Below are 19,493 nucleotides of genomic sequence, written 5' to 3' on the forward strand. Positions count from 1 at the left end.
CACCACAGAGTAAGAAACTGTATTATAGGGTCACAAGCATTAGAAGGGTTGAAGACCATTGGTTTATAGCATGGCTGTATAATTCTTGTGCTGATAACACATACCAGAGGAGTAGGGGAGTTAGTGGTCCAGAGGACATACTTAACACAGAAAACACAAGGATCCTGGCTATAAAGTCTTCTTCCCTCCCATTGCAGACATGGAATCAATGATTTTAAACAACACCGGCCTTACCTTAAAGCTGGAGTCATTTCATAATACAGCTCAGTACAATCTCTTTTTCTCTATCCCTTCCTCACTTCTCTTTTCCCTCCATCTTTTGTTATTCCTGAATGAATAATATAGATAAATAGATATAAATATAGATGATATAGATATAAATATAGATATATATTCTGTCTCAGATCTGGCTTTTTAACACTAGGACAGGGAACATGATGATTTTTACTTTTTTGATGGAATAGCATTTATAGGTCCAAGGACATACCCAATTAAGAGCCCTCAAGTCATTTAAATTAAAATAAAGGGCAGGTTTATTCCTATTTTTTCTAGGAATAAAATGAAAAGGAAGCATGAAAAAATGGTATAAGTGGAGAATTTACAGATGTAACAGATGTTACACTGTTTATCTTTTGGAAGGAATAAAATTTTGACACATCTTGAATTATAAAAAATAGTCATTGCTTATTAATTCCATATGTTCGCATGAGATGGAAAAAATCATAGCATTGATCCCAGAATTATTAGGCTTCATAATAGATTTTTCCCAAAGGTCTTCTTTGTCCTCCTACACAAAAATTCTGTGTATGTCAAAGTTCTCCAAGCATACCAGAAGGCTCTCAGACTTCATATATGTATAGCTTCTTCACTCTGATTGTACGTTCTTCCCTCTTTTACACACACACACACACAAATTTTAAGATTCAGAGTTTTCTTTTTATGACCCACCCAGTTGATCATCTTTCTAATTACAAAAATTAAGTTCTCTTGCCTCAATATTCATGATTTCCTATTCATATATTCAGTCTCTCTACCTTAATTGTCTATTTGTTTCTTGCAGTTACGCTGTGAATTCTCTTATAAATTTTGTCCCTTTTAACATCCCCCCAAATATCTTATGTCTTCTGAGACATGATAAGATGCAATACCCGGGGGAGGAGGCTTGAGAAGAAGCTACCAGAAAAGAAGAGGAGACTACAATGATCAGGGCGCCTTCCATTCAACTCCATATTTTGGATTTGAAGTAAGAAATTTAAAATTAAAATAATGTCCCAAAGTCCTAAAAGATATTTCAGTATTTCAATCCACTACACTAGAAAATAATTTAAAGTATCCCTCAGAAGACTTTATTTTTCTAATTGAAACATAATTTTAAGGGATAGTAGAAATCAATGAAGATTAGTGTTCCTGAAATTTATTTTGCAGGACATTGTTCTGAAATACCTTAAATGTATATTAGATATTGCACTTTCCAAAGTTTGAGATAGAGAAAATTGGCACCATGAATTAGAACGAATCATCTCACCCCTAATAATCAACCGTCAATCTCCAAAAAAAGATCGAAACTTGTAAATGCTGTTTGCCATGGCTAATGTGGTTGAACCCTTGCAGACAAACGTCCTCTTGCTGCTGTGGCTGCTGATGCTGTGTGGAACCTCTAGGGAGTATAGTTCAGATGCATAGAAAACCTTCCTAAAAGAAAGAGTTGGGCCATACCTGCATCTCAGACACTGTGAGACGTGCAATCATTTCCAGAGTGAGACTGTGATGCCCTCAGATGATTTAGACACTGAGGAGGAGGCAACTGCTATGTTTGATTGTGTTAACCTGTACATAATTATGTAATTACCTACTAAAATTTAGTCAGAGTGTTGCATATCTGAATCATTAACTTTAACAATTGACAAGCTACTTTGATTAGTATTTTCATAGAGAGAGAATAACATACTTTTGTCAGCTTTCATATGATTAGCTATGATTGGGAATTTGTTTATGCAAAATGCTTTCATTGCCAGTTTGGAGAAAAGGGGATGGGAGAGGGAGGGCAATGGAGTCATGTGTCTCCCTTCAGCAGACTGTCTCGTGGTTCAACTCAGGAAATGCCTACGATGAGAAAATACATAAAACATACACACCATCACTCTCTCAAATGGCACATAATTTTGATGACAGATTTAAATAATATCTAGCAAGTTCAAGTTGGGAGAATTAAGCTCTCCTACCACAAATTAGACTAACAAGGACATCAATGTATGTGGCATCAGTGTACACTGTCACATTCAACTTCTGCTTTGGTGAGAAGGCTCTTCTACATCATTGATCAGGACAGCTGATCTTCTAGCGGGAAAGGCATGTCGATTATTTGTTATTTATTTTCCAACAGAAACACAGCAGCTGCAACAATTTCTGAGAGACTTTCCTGGCAACAATTTGCTATCAGTCTTAGGTAATATTGACTGTACACACATTCCTATTAAGGTAACATCTCCAAATGCAGCTAGCTATTCAAATAGAAAATCCTTTAATTTCTTGGCTATGATGGGGCTGTGTGATGCCAAATTTCAACTCTCAGTGGAAGACAGAAAGTCCTTAGGACATGAAGCATTTCTTGTCTCCACTGGCAAATTGGCTGGGCTCATTTGTTTTAAGTAAGCAATTACAAAAAGCAGCTTACGGAAATTTTAAAGTAAAATTAAAAGCAAAATTATTTCACTGGTTACTATGCATGTGCTGCGTTCCATTCTTGAGAGAGTGTGTTTTGGATGGAGATGGATGTAATCAAAGGCTTTAACATAGGTGACACATACTAACTTGGAATTGAGAAAAATGTGTGATTTGCCACTGAAGGGGCCAGACTATCCTTCCAGAAGAATTTTCAATGCAAAATCGACCCTTGTCTCACATTATTCTCCTTCTCTTGGAATTTTCATTACATAATCTAAAGAAAACACCTCGAAAATTTTGGTAGACAACAGCCCTTTTAATGCCTCCCTTTATAAAAGAAATAATATTCTAAGTACAGTTTGTTTTCCAAGAGAAGCAGAGAGCACCATACCACATTAAGAGTTTCTCATAGCAAATTAAAAACGTCAAACTCCATAATCATAAAGTATTGATCTCTCAAAATCAGACATTGCCGTTGTCACGTCTCACAAAAGCGTGAACATCTGCTCCATCTTTCACAATACGATTCTTCCCAACAATCAGGCACTGCTGTCTTTGAGAACCAAGCTTAATTATACTGTTTTAAAGTCTTCATGATTGAACACACATGCACAAACATAGCCCTTACTTCGGCTTTAATCTTGTCTTTCCATTTCTCTGAACGTAATTTAAATGCAAAACTTTTCTTACAATTTCAAGTCACCATCCAGCCCTGTAACTCTTCCACTGTGTATTAATTCTACCTTTCTGGCTGTAATTCTCTGGTGGCTTTTACTGATTAAAGAAATATCAGTCTCTCAGAAAATTTAGAGAAGAAACCCTGGCCTACTTTTCTTTGAGACATTACACATAATCTATTCCATTATGTCAAAACTAAGTTAACTGATACTGTACTGTGTTCATTTACTTTTTAAATGATCATCCATTTTCATTACTAATTATATTCAGCAGTCCCTTTGTATGGACTATGCCGATATGTTTGCAGCAGATTTTGGAGCACCATTATGCAACCTTGTGGAAGAGGATTCCCAGTCTATATTGTGAAACACTGTGAATTAGGAAGTCAGCAATCACCTGGGTATTGTAAGGAACACATACCAAGGAATCCTCCTGTTTGGACACATCCATGTCTTGGACATCTGACATTGTTTGACAACATTTTGCAGCCTAAAATCTCCACTAGCTTTCAGCATTGTCTTTAATTATAATGTTATTTTTATAACACATTTGAATTTTGTCCATCAGAGGAAGCTGAGATGCAAGACAGTGTTCAGAGATTAGGTCAGGAATAAGATGTGATGGAGAGGGATGGAGAGACATAGCGGGATATTATGAAGATGAAGAGGTGCTCAGCAAGGAAGGTGGTGGGCTACACTACAATAGGTTACACAGTAAGAAATGTCATAACCCACATAACAACTGTCTGTCATATTATAACATTAGGGTTTGTGACAAGAAAATAGTGTCTAAAACAACTTCAGCTAACCCAAGGTTTTGTTGTTGCTGCTGTTGAGAAAGTCCCTTGTGAAATTCAGTCATGCCAATCAACATTTTCTTCAGACCCTTTGTTTTATAGATGATCATTCATTGTCATTGTCAATTCAACATTTCATTACTAAGACAATCTAAAAAGCTTCTAATGGTCACTGGATGATAAAAGTGTTTCCAGTTGACATTGCTGTAAAAGTCTTCCTCAACTATTTTACCATACGTTTGACATCGTGTTTCCACGTGCCACATGACCCTTAGGGCAAAGGCAAAGTATTTTTATGCTTTAAGTACTCCGCACACATGATCTATTAGGATTAGTGTTTAGTTATGCAATAGGGAAATTGATGATCCAGCAGAATCATGTTTATAAAGAGCTAGCCACAGCTCTTTTTTCCACAGGAGAATAAGAAATTTTGCAACCACCACAGGCCCAACATCCCTTCTTCAACATGTTAGAGAGAGTTTCTCACATGTACGTGGTACTATCTGTCTACAGGACTATTCTTTTCCACACTTAGCATCCTATAAGCATTAAACCTCAAGAATGCTTGAAGCTAGACTTTGGAAAACGGAAACCAATATTTTGAAATATTCTTAGAGCATTCCAGGTCCTCTCACAGAAGATCAGAGTAGCCTTGCCTCTGAATGAATACACTTCTACTCTAGTAAATTCAATGGTCTATGATTAATCTCTTTACCTAGCTGTAAGTTTCTTAAAATTGACCTTTGTTTAGGATCCAAACAGGATTATATAGTATGTATCTATCTAGTAAAGTCGTTATTTCAAGCTTTATATACAGTAGATTTTTTTCAGATCCAGCTTATAGAAACAATTTTATATTTTTATGTTTCTTTGGACATCCTGGCCTTTCTCATTCTGATAACCAAAGCACTGCTAAATTTCTTAGGAAATGAAAGACTAAAAATCATAAAAAGTTCTTATTATTTCCTAAACAGCATGCAAAGCTGTTGCATAATCTTAGAAAAAGATAGACAGGACAGACCTTACAAATATATTTAAATCTCTGAAATGTAGACAAGAATATGTAAATTGAAAGTAAATGTATTTTAGTGAACTGGCAAGAAAGGAAAAAATATAGGGCCATATGTTACAATTGGTTTTGCATATTTGGGGAGGGGGAAGCTTCTTAAGCCAGGCATTTTCAGGCCATAAAATGTCTTCCATAGGTAACCACAGGCTGGCAAAAAATAGCCTGCAAGTGTTGAAAGTTAGAAATGAGGACGATGCTTTTATTGGTGGCTGAACAAAGCGGGAAGTCGGTGTGAGGGGAATGGAGATGAGAGTGGGGTAAATTTACTTATGTGGAAGTCGTATCCTCAAAGAAGGCAACTGTCCTCAAAACAAAAGTTCTTTGTTTCACCTTCATTCTTCAAGTTGACATCTCTCTATCACAGAAGAGCAATTGTGAGAATAACCTACAATGTTAATATCGGCCCCCTGTCTCACCTACCTGCTGTGGGAACCAAAGTCCTCTCTTCATCACGCCTGGCTTTCATGAAAATGTCACAACACACAGAAAGTCACCTAGTCTACTAGCCAGGATACAAATAATAAATAATTTTCATTTTCATATTAACGTTAGGCAACTTGGAAGCAAGCCTTTCTGTTTTGATAATAACACACACTGCTAAGAACAATGGCATCACATCAGTAAACACACAGTAACTGTAAGTGAACAAATCTGAGGTAAACAATAAATGCATTTCAGCTTTATGAGTTTCAATAAACCTCTCTGTGAGTATGAATATAATTGGACACTGTCCATTTCCATGAATGATTGAAGATTTCTCAATAGTGACATGATTTCATATGCTTTGTGCTCCTTTAACATTGGTAAAGCATCTTTCCATGGCTTGAAATCGGTACATGAATTCAACCATTTCACAAGATGGGAATATGTTTTTTTAACTTGGGAGACCATGTGTAGATAATCAAATGACTCTCTAAACCTCTGTTTTCCAATATATAAAGTGATTTAAAAAATACAGGTCTCAGTGGGTTCAGGAATGTTAAAATGAACTGATAGCATCATTCTGTGCTCTACTTCTGAGTTTGGTCCTTTGCTTCCTTTTCCTCCTTCTTTTCTCCTCCTCTTCTTCTTCCTCCCTTCCTCCTCCTCTTTCTCTACCTCCTTCCCCTCCTCCCCTGCTCCTCCTCTTCTTCAGTGACATGCGGGACCATGTGCTATTTCAATTTGCTTTCTCTTTCCACACTCAACTTGTTTTGATCAACACTGTAAGAATCCTTTCGCCTTTAAGACGGAAAGCCTTTTATCCCATCATATCCCTGTACTGTATGTTTATTAATTCATCCATTGATGGCACATAGGTTGATTCCACAGTCTGGCTGCTGTGAAGAATGCCGTGTGACTACAGAAGGGCACACTTAAGACTACAGATGTGGGATTACTACATCACATGGTTTAACCATTGTCTGTGTAGTCAGGATTATTTCCTGAGCAGGACACTCTGAGCTGTGTAAGATGGAAACAGCAAGTTAAATACTATCACTCACACATTTCATGACTCTCTCTTGAATGTTGTTGAAATGTGATGATCGCCCTCAAGCCCCTCTACTGTGACTTTGCTGCCATGATGGAGGTAACATAGAACTATGAGCCAAATGTAACTTTTCTCCCCTAAGTTGGTTTGTGTCATAGTGGTTTTTATCACAGCAGCAATACAAGAAACTAAGAAGACCAGTTTGTGGGAAATTTTATGAAAAATAAGACAGTACACTTCTAATGTACAACTAACAGCTTTAGCCCAATGTTTACTGATCTCTTTACTATGGCAAGAAGTTTCCCTCAGCTGTAATAGAACTCCATGATGTGGCCTCCTCAAAGAACCCAGTCTGAAAGCATGAGATAGTAAACACCTGTTTGATTTTCATCCCTGAAAAATAAGTCTCCTCTCTTCTAGCCTCAGGTTGACAGATGTGAATCCATCATACAGGAATCTCCAAATGACCTGGCGTAGCAATTCATAGTAGTGATCAACTCAAGGCTGAACTTTCTATTGGTTTTCCTGTGTTTTTATTCTATGCTTTCTATCACGTTGGTTCCTTAGGGTCAATTCTCAAGATAAACTATCTTATCACAGAACTTACGCATTTTGCTGCTGGATCAAAAAAAAAATACCTGGAGATCAGGATGAAATTTTGTTCTTAGATCATTCACCACACATACATAAATAAAAATCCCTCCATCATGGGAGTGTATAAGAAGCTGATAAACTCTAACATGCCATACCATCAGAATATCTGATGATGCCATAAGGATTTAGCAGTGAAAGTCTCAAGACTCCAAGGAAAGCATTTAGAGAAGTCTTTTTGCTTGCATTTGCAAGACAGATTTTGCTAAACATTAGGCCCTGGGTTTAATTGAAAAGGGACAAACTTACATAAGAAATATAATGCATGAATTACTTCTATATGCTAATGTAAAAGACCTGATAGAAAAATCAATGGCATTCCAAGATTGGAGAGGGTCATTTTGTACCACAATTTCAGATGAGTAAGCTGTATCAGAGAAAAACTACAAACACAAAGCTTAAACTTTTCAGAAATCAATATTGTAGGAAAAAAATCTGAAACTGAGGTTAATATGCTTTTTTGATTACACCTTGAAGCTTTACTTGCAATAGAGGGGGTGGACAGTGGATGGCTTGGCAGACAAAGGTACCTACCACATGTGCCTAGTGATCTGAGTTTAGGGAGGGAGCTGAATGCATAGGGTTGTATTCTGACTCAGCATAGGTACCCTCAAAGCACACATCATCATACATACACACAATAATGATGATGATGATGATGATGATAATAATAATAATAATAATAATAATAGTGTAGAGGTGTTGGTGGAGTCAAAGACTCAGAAAGAAGAAATTCTAGGAGGAAAGTTTTCTGAGACTAAATACATACACTACCAATAAGCTTCTCCTCTCCACAAAATCTAGAATTTAAATGTCTGGAGCAAGCCTACCATCTGAGTTAAGAGATAGGTTGTAAATGATGTCATTCCTACTGAAATGCAGGCATATCATATAAGAGCTTGTAAATAGTTCAGTGGGCACTGAATATGGTAATCCTCCTTAAATACATTTATCTAATGACTCTGTGATTAGCAGTTTAAAGTAAATTTCAAAGTAAGAAAGAGAATATTGTGGTTTCTAATTTTGTTACAATGGGCCATAGGTTACAGCATCTAACAGTTGTGGATGTATTTGTGGTATGTTTTTGTTGTAAAATGTGGAGAGTCTTGATCCAGATGACAGTTTATATCTTGAAAATGGGATTTTGGTTGCCTAGTAACCAGTAGTTCAAGAATAGCACCATAACCATTGGACATGGAGAAATAAGCCTCGAAATCTGCCTATTCTGAGTGGATTAGCATCCCAAGTACCATGTCATAAATTTGAGTAAACTATGCAGTGATCCACTGTGTGATGAAAGAATTTTATGCAAGTAAGTCAGATGGTGGAGGGAAATCCTGTGAATGTCTGGCTCAAATTCCATGTCTTTTACCTGTTGCATCAATACATTTCCTCTCCGAATACCCAACAATTCACAGTGTCTTGGCTAATACAACTAACAGAATAAAAATCATGTTGACCTGATTCACTAGTGCAACATTTTAAGTATTGGTACCAGTCACATAGGCCACTGAGGCAATGGTAAAGTGCAATCCTCTAAAAATGGTTTCTATTCTGAAACCATGCCTTTGTGACAGAAAAATACCATGGGAACACTTTCAGCAGCATCTGCAGTGGGATGCTCTCTTTCTGAGACTCAATCAAGGAGAATGTATTAGATTTATACTAGACCTTTCCCTTGGCTTAGCTATTACACTAATTCTTGTTGCAATAACTCCAACAGAAAGAAGAATTCTGGCACCTCATCTAAATTATGCCACTTTCCATTCGATCTGTGTTCTGTAACATTTTTGGGTTCACAGTCTTGGACAGTTTGGGGAAATGGGAGACCCACATACCCAGAGAACCAAAGGGACCAACGACGCATGGACCTAACTTTGAATTTTTATAATTCTGTGCCGGGATAAGTATCTATAGAGGCCAGTAAGAAAGAAAGGAGCCATGGCATAGATATGGTCTTAGAAGGAGACTGACAAAAAGATGCAATTGATATGAAAGTAGAAGGGGCATAACTAGGGGAATGAAGATTTAAAAGAGTATGGGGATGGAAAGATGGGGTAGTAAAGAGGGTTGGATGGGTTAACAAAATGGGCTGTGTGAAGCAGAAACTTAAACTAAAACTGTAATTTGAAAGAGTTTGAACAGAAGTATCTTATATTGGTTGGTGGATAACATTCCTTCCAGAAGCCACAGATTTTTAAATGAAAATCCCAGTTCCAGATAAAAGCTTATAGATGGGGAGGACACTGCCCTGACAGATACTTATCACTAATATTTTGCCAAATGAACATTTAGTGATACTGCCTTCTAGAAATATGTGTTTATACTTATAGACTAGTATTGCTCTTCAACTTGGTCAGATTTTCCCTTTTAAGCACAGGAATGGTTTAAATGTAGATTGGTCAACATGTTGAGAATAAGTGAATTCCAAGTCCCTAGCCCTAAATGAGACGTCTATAATATTCTGCTCATCAAAATAAGGGACATAATTGCAAAATCAAAAGAACACTACAAAACACCATCTTTTCAGTATGACATCTCCACTGCAATAATAAACACAGCCCAGTGATATCTAGTACACAATACTGTGTGCACACAAGCACAGACACACTTACCCACTTCCCCCACACACAAAACATAAAAATGGAAATGAGACTGGTTAGGATGTGGAAGAGGTAGAAAGGGGTTGATAGGAATAGAAATCGGAACAAAATAAGGTAAAAGGTGCTGAATATGATCACAAAGTGATATATACTTGCATGAAATTGACAAAAATACAAATATAAATAAATTTAAAATAAATAAATAGGGAGAAGAGAGAAGAAAGTGAGGAGGGAGGGGTGTGGGAGGAAGGGAGGGGGAGGGAGGGGGAGAGAGGGAGGGAGGGGGAGAGAGGTGGGAGGGGAGAGAGGGAGGGAGGGGGAGGGAGAGAGGGAGGGAGAGAGGGAAAGAGGGAGGGAGGGAGAGAGGGAGGGAGGGACAGAGGGAGGGAAGCAAAAGACAATATGCTATTAGCCTCCCTGTTGTTAACTTAAGAACCTTAGGGAGAGGCAAACTTCCATTAGTAATTTAGGAAGTCATGCACTGTTGGTCAGAAAGTGTTCAGAGTGGAGTTTAAAGACACCCACTAAATATCATCATAAGCACAACTTGGAAATAATAAGAAAGCTGCACTCTCTCTGCATATGAAATCAGCTCTCCAAACAAGCTACTTGCAGGCAAGGTCCTCCTGATATGATGGGAAATGGGAGTTTCTCTTGATGGGAAATCTAGGCTTAGCAGAGAGGAAATGAGTACAGGAAACACAGTTCCTTATATAGACCTGGCTCTCTAACTTATTCATAAATGACTAAGTTCAAAGTAAGAAATGGCCTTAAACCTGCAAGCTTATTGTATCTGGTTGATTTTTTGTAGCTCAATTAATTTGTGGATACACATACATGCATGCATGCATACATATATGTAACAGTAATAATAATAAAGAAGCTATCAACATGAGAGAGGAAGGGGGTAGGAGGGAAGGACTGTAAGGGGAAAAGGAAAGGGGAAAGTGATATGATTCTATCTCAATAAAAAATCATATTTCAAAAACTAATTTATTCACTTGGTATGCATTTGAATAATTTTTATTTTTCTACATATGCCTAGCAGCCTTATTCTTTGTGCCTTTTTGGATAGTTGATATAAAATTATTAGGGCATCCTTGGGGGTCTGGGAGGGTACTTCTAGCGGTGACTACATCATGAGGAGGCTGAGCTAATCAATGGTTTGCATGTCATTGTGTGGAAGGGGAGAGATTGACTTTAGTATCACATAGAAACAGTATCATAGCAGCATGTCACTATCTTATAATTTATCCAGAATTTTCCTTATGAAGTTCTGACATTTCTGCTGATCTCTGTCTGGTTTCTGCTGATTTTTGTATACTTCAGACATTAATATTTTGTGATATTTTTACACTGTAGACATCTTCTTCCATTTATCACCCTCAATTAATTTTGTCTATGCTGAGTGAAAAATCTTCAGTTATGTTGTAGCTGAATGTCTCATTCAATCCTGAACATGATTTGCTATTATCCATAAAGGTCTCAGGTTTTCTTTATTAATTTCTACACATTCTTGAGTTTTATTGTTGTTGGCTGTGACTGTTCTCCTATTTCCTACTTCACATCCTAGTTGGTTGCTGCGAGACACAGAAAGATGTTTACTTTTTTATTTGTTTTGTTTTGTTTTATTTTTCAAGACAGGGTTTCTCTGTGTAGCTCTGGCTGTCCTGTGGACCAGGCTTTATTTGAACTCAAAGATCCGCCTGACTCTGCCTCCCGAGTGCTGGGATTAAAGGTATGTGCCACCACTGCCTGGTGATATTTCATTTTTATACTTTGATTTTATATGTAATAACTTTATTTTAACGTTTGTGGAATTTTGCAATAAAATTCAAATGATCTTTGTTTTTGTTATGTTCCTTTTTGCTTTAGCGGAAATTATTTTCCTTAGATTAAGCAATGTATTAGGCTCTTCTGGTAGATGTTCTGCTGTTTGCCTCCCCTTAGACGTCTGAGACAGACTCATCACAACCACTTTGTAGAATTCACACTTGACTCCTGTGACTGGCAGCTCCTTTTTACCTTTGCCCCAGTGCTCATGATTAAAGGCTTTTCCACCTTCCTCTTCCTCCTGTTCATTCAGCTGAGGAATCACGTCTGTACTTGCTTTATACTGTACATTAATTAGATTTGACTTACTTTCTATTTCATAGCAAAACTCTAAAGGAAGATGGGTAAAGTATGGCATGGAATTTTGATAGAAATTCCCAAACCCAAATCTTTTACTTGATGGGGATGGGCTGACCTAGGTTTCATTTGATCACAGTATTACCATCCTTCACCCTTTCTTCCTCTCTACTCTGATACAAACTACAGAACTTGGTTTTGCTTCGTTGTACTGTTTTAAAATATTGCATATAGCTGTTTATTTTTCTTTATTAGTTTGTTAGATTATGGCATCCATCTTTGTTTTTATAATTTTTATTTCTAACCTCTCTTTATTTTCTTGTTCAGTTTTGCCAGAGTTTACTTATGTCTATTTTGTTGTTTTGTTTTGTGAAATGCAAATTTCTGTCTAGTTGGTGTTTTCTAATTTTTCTCTCCTTTATTGTGATTTGTTTTTACATTGTTTCTGTGTATGTTTCATTGTGGTTTATTTTTACATTGTTCTTGTATATGTTTCTCTTCTCTTAGATTAATTGTGTAGATCTCATATCTCATTTGCTCCCACTGTCTTTGTAAGTATATTGAAGCTGTCAATGTTTCTCTAATTATATCTACCCTGGCTTGATGAATTTGATAAGTTGAATTTCAAGGTCAAATATGTCTAAGTATCTACTTCGTAATATTGCATAATTCCAAATTAGCTAATTGTATATTTGTTAGCAACCACATAGAATAGACAAGATCCTAGCTATCATATAAGCTATTCCTAAATTTATGCAGTAACAGCAAGTCACTTTAGCCTGTATAGCACAGTGCTTTGGGGATTCCCTCAGACTCTCTGTAGCTAAGTATGCAATTAATTTCTGTGACTGTTCCTTTTGCTTTGAAAATCATGCATTTTTTCATGTTTAGTTATATTTCCTCCATCCATGTTTAGATGACTAAAATTAATTTGCTTCAGATGATGATACTAACAGATATAAGAGCTTTCAATCACATAAGAGGAGCAGATAAGACAATTTAGTCTTTGAGAAGTTCACCTGATGCTGCCCATTGCAGGCTAGGATATATGGAAGGAAACTCACTTGAAAGACTTTGTTTGGAGAAAAGGGCTCAGGGGAAGCCTGTTCTTACATGACCTTCTAGGGAAGATCTTTTGTATGTTCAGCTAGGCTCAGAGGCGAGCCACATTGGGACTCAGATGTTGCGAAGAATTTGGAAAGTATACTTTTTTCATCCACATGATGTTTTCTCAGGAATGCAGACTGCAAGACTTGTTATCATGGGTGAGGGTGTAGACAATGTGTAGTATAGTGGGTCACAATCCTGTTGGCTGCCTTTGTATTCCTGAAGGTGCAAATGTGAAGCCTACAACACAGCAGAGCCTTCAGGGAGTGAATTTCTGTTGATAAAAGCCACAATGAGTAAAGCCAGGCCAGGTAGAGGTGGTATAGATGCAGCTTGTAAGGCCACCAGGGCAAGATTGAACAAAACTTTTTGAGCTCATATCATGCTTCTGGGTACCTCAGATGTTAAACATTGATCTAGAATTTTGTGTTTGACCTAATAGATTTTGGAATTGCTTTGTTCTAGTTAGTTGGTATTTCCCCATTCCTTCCTCTTGAAATGAGAATGTTTAGCCATCATATTAAAATATATAACTAGTTTCCATTTTTTTATATGGACTCACAGCTAAAATCTCAATGAGGATACCAGATTTGGACTTTCGAGAAACTATAGAGTGCTAAGATTATGGTGCCTCTTGGAGATGGACTACATGTGTTTTGAATTAAGAGAGGGGCATTAGCATTTTGGATGACAGAGGTAAGAGGTCATGGCTTTATTGTTAAGTATTCACCCAAAACAACATTACTGTAATGAAGGTTTAGCCCCTAGCTGCAGTGCTATTGGGAAATGATTCTGTCTTATAGGTATTAACTTTGTTAATGGTCCAATCATGAGTACATGGTAAGTTACCTATTGCTAGATAGGGCCTTGCTAAAGAAGTTATGTCATTGGCTATAGGAAGTGAAGGATATTTCTTGCCATTAGCCCTGTGCATCTCTGTGATTCCCATGAGACAATCATCTTTGTTTCATCATGCCTTTTCAATATAATATTTGGTCTTACCACATGCCAAAAAACAACAGGTTCAAATCTTACAAAATGGTGAGCCAAATTAAATCTTTCCTCATTGGAAGCTGCTCATGTGGGGAAATTTTTTTCATGACAACCTAGTTTATTATAAATTGCACGTAAACATTCATTTTTGACCAATAAAGAACAAACCAATAGAATGAATGAGCTCTCCAAAATCTATCACCTTTTACTACTGCTTTGATTTTATGAAAAATGAAATGAAACAGAACAAGGCGCATTCAATACTTAGATTTGTTTTATTTTTATTTTTTTACCAGTTAAATCAACATTTTAAAAATTTTTTTATTATTATTTATTTTTAAGTTTAAATTTAGATTAGAAACAAGGTTGCTTCACAAGTCAGTTTTAATAGGGTACAAAGTAACCCCAAAATCCTCCTTATGACATCTAATCAGATTTAGAAAGAAAGGGAATCAGACCCTATGCATGTTTTCATATTAAATTGTTACATGGGATTCTGGAATGGCATTCTTCTCAGTCTTGACTTTTCTGCAGTTATCTTCTTGTCATTTATTATCCGAAGATGATGTCTGGTTTGTTAACCTTTGACAGAAAAGATTGTCATCATACAAACTGAAGTGCAAGCAAGACAACACCATATCCCCAAGAGTCAGACACAACAGGATCAACCCATCAAAGTGCTATCTCCCAAAGGAAGCTCAGTTTCAGAGTAAACAGTAAGGATGTATGGTCCAGAGAAGCATCTCATGTGAAGTCACACTGACACATCTCCTGAGAGACCTAAAGCCTGGGAGACTAGCTTTTTGAGTTCTTTGTATATTTTGGCGATCAGCCCTCTGTACAAAGTGGGGTTGGTGAAGATCTGTTCCCATTCTGTGGGCTGCCAAACAGCTTCAGATTGCACCTCCTTGCCTTCCTACCAGGGATATCTGGATGTGATGTCTACTGTCTGTAATTCCAAAAAGATCTCTGTGTGTTTCAGGCCAGCCTGATCTACATACCGAATTTTAGACCAGCTAGGGCTATATAGTAAGACACTGCCTCAGACATTTTTGAGTTTGTTATATACTTACATTTATAAAATTCATACGTTTATATGCATGATAATGATGGTTTTTAGCATGTTTATTCATGAAAAAGACAGCTCTGTGATTTTCTATACTATCCTTTTTCTGGTTTGAGCTTCATGAAGTATGCGTATATGTAATAAAAACATTAAATGTTATATATGTTGCATATAGCACACTCATGATTTTATATACATATGTGTTCCTAAAATAAAGTTGTGTCTTGCCACTTTTTTTACTTTCTTTTATGTAATTGAATGATCATCTATTTGAATCTTGAACATTTGGTAGAACTCATGTAAAAATCATTTGGACTTGGTGTTTGCCTGGTGAGAAGATTTTAAAATACTGGCGTAATTTCTACACACATTGGGGCTCTTCTTGAGTCAATTTTGATATGTTTTCTGGTATTTTTATCCATCTTATCTACATTTTTGTGGTTATTATCATTTGCATTTCTCATCTTAGTCCTTAATAATACTTCTAAGTACAGAAGGAGATATCAGTGTGTTTATTCACTGATCATTACTTCATCGGATTTTCCTTACATGGTTTCAGTCTACAAAAAGCACCAATGCACTTTAGAAAGAATAGAAGAGGAGGAGGCTGGAGGGGGGTGTGCTGGGAAATATCTTTAGGGCAAGATGATGGCATCACACTCATAAGCTCACAACCACTCTCATAAATTCACCAAAGCTGGAGTTACTTGCATGTAATCAGCACAAGATTAAGGCAGACAAAGTTCTGACATAGGTAGGCTAGATGATCTCCACGACCCACCCCCTACTCAGCTACTAGTGATTGATAGTTGATGGAAAGAGGAATTTTCCATGAATAAGATTTTCATGCTATAGAGAATGGCCCCACACTCATGTACATATGGGTAGGACTTAGTAGAGCATATATGCAATTTTAAAGAAACATGAAGTTTGAATGGTCATGTGTGGAGGGAGAAATAGGAGGTAAATATGAACATATTGTACTGTGTTCATGTATTATTCTTGAGAATAAATAAAAAGGTTTTTAAAAGATGATTTGCTAGCAAGAGTAACAATCATCATCAAATACAAAGCTGTTTCTAAACAGTTGCTGTGGTTTTGTCTAAAAAGCTAATGCTAGATGAAGATGCCAAAACCAGCAATGTGTTTTTAAAATAAGATTTACTTAATTTTGCTTCACTTTTTACAAATTATATTGTCTTTTTTATGACATACTTAATACATTAATTGTTCTGTAATATCCCTTATTAGCATTGAATACTCAAAATATTTTTCTTAATAGGGACATATGTAAAGAAGTTTCTCTTTGCAACAGGTGGAGACTTTTCAAAGACCTATAATTTGTCACAAGGTAGGGAACAAGTGACTGTGGTGTGCTCAACCTCAACTGATACATCTGCTATGCAACCTTCCATCTAAGGCTAAGATAAAACTGTGGGAGAGGAGGTGGAAAGATTACAAGATCCAGAGACCCAGACACTTACTACTGAATAGTGGTTGAAGGAAAATGAAATGCACCCATGAATTCCGAACATTATGGTTACCCAAGTAAGACTGGGATAATAAGAACACCAGTTTACAAGCCAACATTGACAGAGAAAATTCCATGTGATCCCACTCTAAATGAAGAGCGATAGGTGGCCAATGTCTACTGAGAGGGAGAAGCCATTTTCTCCAAGACTGTCCAATCTAATATTGTCACCTTTGAATACATATACATGAGAGCAACAGTAACTGAACTCACTAGCATATAATATATATATATATATATATGTACATCTACATGAGTAGGAATCTATAACAATAATGTAGTAGTTTGAATGTAAATGGCCCCCATAAACTCAAAGGGAGTGGCTCTACTAGGAGGTGTGGCTTTGTTGGAGCAGGTATGGCTTTATTGGAGGACATGTGTCACTGAGGGATAAAATGCAAGCCATGCCCAGTGCATCAGACCACTTCTTGATGCATATAGATCAAAATGTATCAACTTTCAACTCCTTCTCCCACACCGTATCTGCCTGCATGCCACCGTGTCCCACCATGAATATAATGAACTAAACCTCTGAAATTGTAAGCCACCCAATTGAATGTTTTTCTTTTATAAAAGTTGCTATGATCCTGGTGTCTCTTTATAGCAATAGAAACCCTAACTAATAATAAATAGAATGAACTTTATGGATACACATGAGGAGTTGGAGGAGGGAATAGCAGAAACAATGTAGATACAAGGCCTATGCATAAATTTCCCATATGAAAAATATTGGTGGTACCAATTACACAATGAATAAGTGACCTAGGCTTAACATTTAGGATTTATCTGTATTTTCATCATAGAAAACAAATTTGGGTTTTATATACTAGAAAACCAGAATGTATTCATAGGATTGATATTTTGTCCTTCATATATTTTTTAAGCTACTGTTTTTAACTAAACCTATTTTTTTAGTTCATGGTTGGAATTCAGATAAGTATTCCCTCTTGGATTATTTAATCTATTCTAAGAATGTTGGAGAAGCTAGTTTTTAATATTCTTCTCTTGTCCCTGATGGATGAGGTCAAGTGCTATATTGAATATGATTAGTAAAGTAAAGTCATGATTTTCATTGGCAATTAAGACTTTTGTTTAACAGTTCTCATGGTCACTTTTTATTATATTTCACTTAAATCTTCCTGCCAGAATCTAAGATAATTTCTTCCTATTCCACTCTCTCTAACTAATGAGAATTTTTCCAGATGGGATGAGCTTTACTAATATGATATAATATGAATGAAAAGAAACAAAATAACTGAATGTCAACTAAGCACTGCACTGATATCTTTAGGAATGTGGTTCCCTTGGAAATCTTCAGGTCTCCTAAACTAGAATTAATGTGAACAAAGAGAAATTCTAATAAAAGTCATAAAAATATACTTTGTTTTGATAGATGCTCTGTTACACTTGTGCCTTCCAAAATTCACATGTTAAAATTTAATCACCAAGGTAAACAAATTAGAAGGACTTTAGGAGTTGATAGGCCATTCTGGATGCAATTAACATCTTAATAATGAGCTCCTCCTGGTTATTGAGTTGGCTCTGAGGGTACATGGGGTTTCGACACAAGCATGATGACTGAATTTCAATGGTGGAAAGAGAGAACCAGTGCCACAAAGATGTCATCTTGCCTCCACATGTATGCTATGATATGATACATATATGCATGCAATGCACACACTAAAAGAAATAATAACAATAATTTAAATAAAAGTACTTCAACCAACATCAGCAGTAAGGGAACCCTTCAGAGAAGAAAGCAGTCAATTCCAGGTATTAAACATGTCTGCATTTTGCTCTTGTCAGTCACAACCTCAAGCCCTCTAAGAAATTAATACCTGCTCTTTATAAATCACTCTGTCTTGAATATTTTGTTATAACCACACAAGTTCACTAAGACAACAGGAAGCCTGAGCAAAATCAAATTTACTAAGAGTACAGTGGCATATAGAATGAGAATCAGTGTTGTTGCAAAGCAAGGAGAAAGAAGTGATGACTAGCCCTGCATTTCCAACCTCCCTGTGAGATTAGTAGAAAAAAACGATATTAAGACAAATTTACAGCGAACTCTACATGTCATTAACTACATTATTAGTGGGTTGAATGTATTAAGAAGAAATCAATTTGACTTATCAATTATTTGCTTATTTAGAGTCAATGAATATGTATAATGTGTCTATGAGAGAAAAGAATGTAGACTGTGCAAACAGTAGCAACTGAAGCTTCCAGGGAGCAAACAAGGTTGTTTCCTGAGAAACGAGATGAGGTGGGGAAAAATGGAGACAGAGTGATGAAGGGAATTTGAGAGAAAAGAGTATTAGAAAATCAAGAAGACTGATGATGTCATCTGTGGAACATGAACAGAGAAGAAGGAGGGAAGAAAAGGCAATTGTTGGGTAGGTCAGTTGAAAAAGAGGGGAAAACAAAGTGCAGGGACTTGTGGGTACGATGGCATGCTGGAAGCTTTTTCCACATGATCTGGTAAAGGAGAAGTGGTGGTGTAAGTAGCAGTAACGATAATGTAAAAGCTATATGCCAAAGAGACAAAGAGAGGAGGAACTTAAGAATGCATTAAAGGGGTGACAGAAAGGAGACAGAGTGGAGAAAAGGGCAAATGAGGTACTGAGGACAGTTAAGCCCAGCACAGCTCAGCCATGTGGCTCCCTGGAAAGTGAGAAGAGATAATGTCTCATCCCTGGAATCCCTGGGAGGATGGTGGTCCTACCCTCATGAA

The 19,493-nt window shown here is 36.7% G+C and overlaps 2 long non-coding RNA genes across 2 annotated transcripts in view; one reads left to right on the forward strand and one right to left on the reverse strand.

Moving 5' to 3' along the window:
• The first annotated feature begins 1,066 nt into the window (after positions 1-1,066).
• Positions 1,067-15,463, forward strand: LOC121142323. Its single transcript, XR_005879310.1, has 3 exons — positions 1,067-1,243; positions 13,734-13,865; positions 14,754-15,463. It is a non-coding gene; the product is annotated as an uncharacterized LOC121142323 (long non-coding RNA).
• Positions 14,481-19,493, reverse strand: part of LOC110343071 — a 105,112-nt gene continuing 100,099 nt past the window's right edge. The window contains exon 5 of the long non-coding RNA XR_005879309.1: positions 14,481-14,744. This is a non-coding gene — a long non-coding RNA (uncharacterized LOC110343071). The remainder of the gene's footprint in view (positions 14,745-19,493) is intronic.

The sequence above is a fragment of the Mesocricetus auratus genome, unplaced genomic scaffold, assembly GCF_017639785.1.
Source record: "Mesocricetus auratus isolate SY011 unplaced genomic scaffold, BCM_Maur_2.0 Super-Scaffold_100009, whole genome shotgun sequence".
In the NCBI taxonomy this organism is placed as follows: Eukaryota; Metazoa; Chordata; class Mammalia; order Rodentia; family Cricetidae; genus Mesocricetus; species Mesocricetus auratus.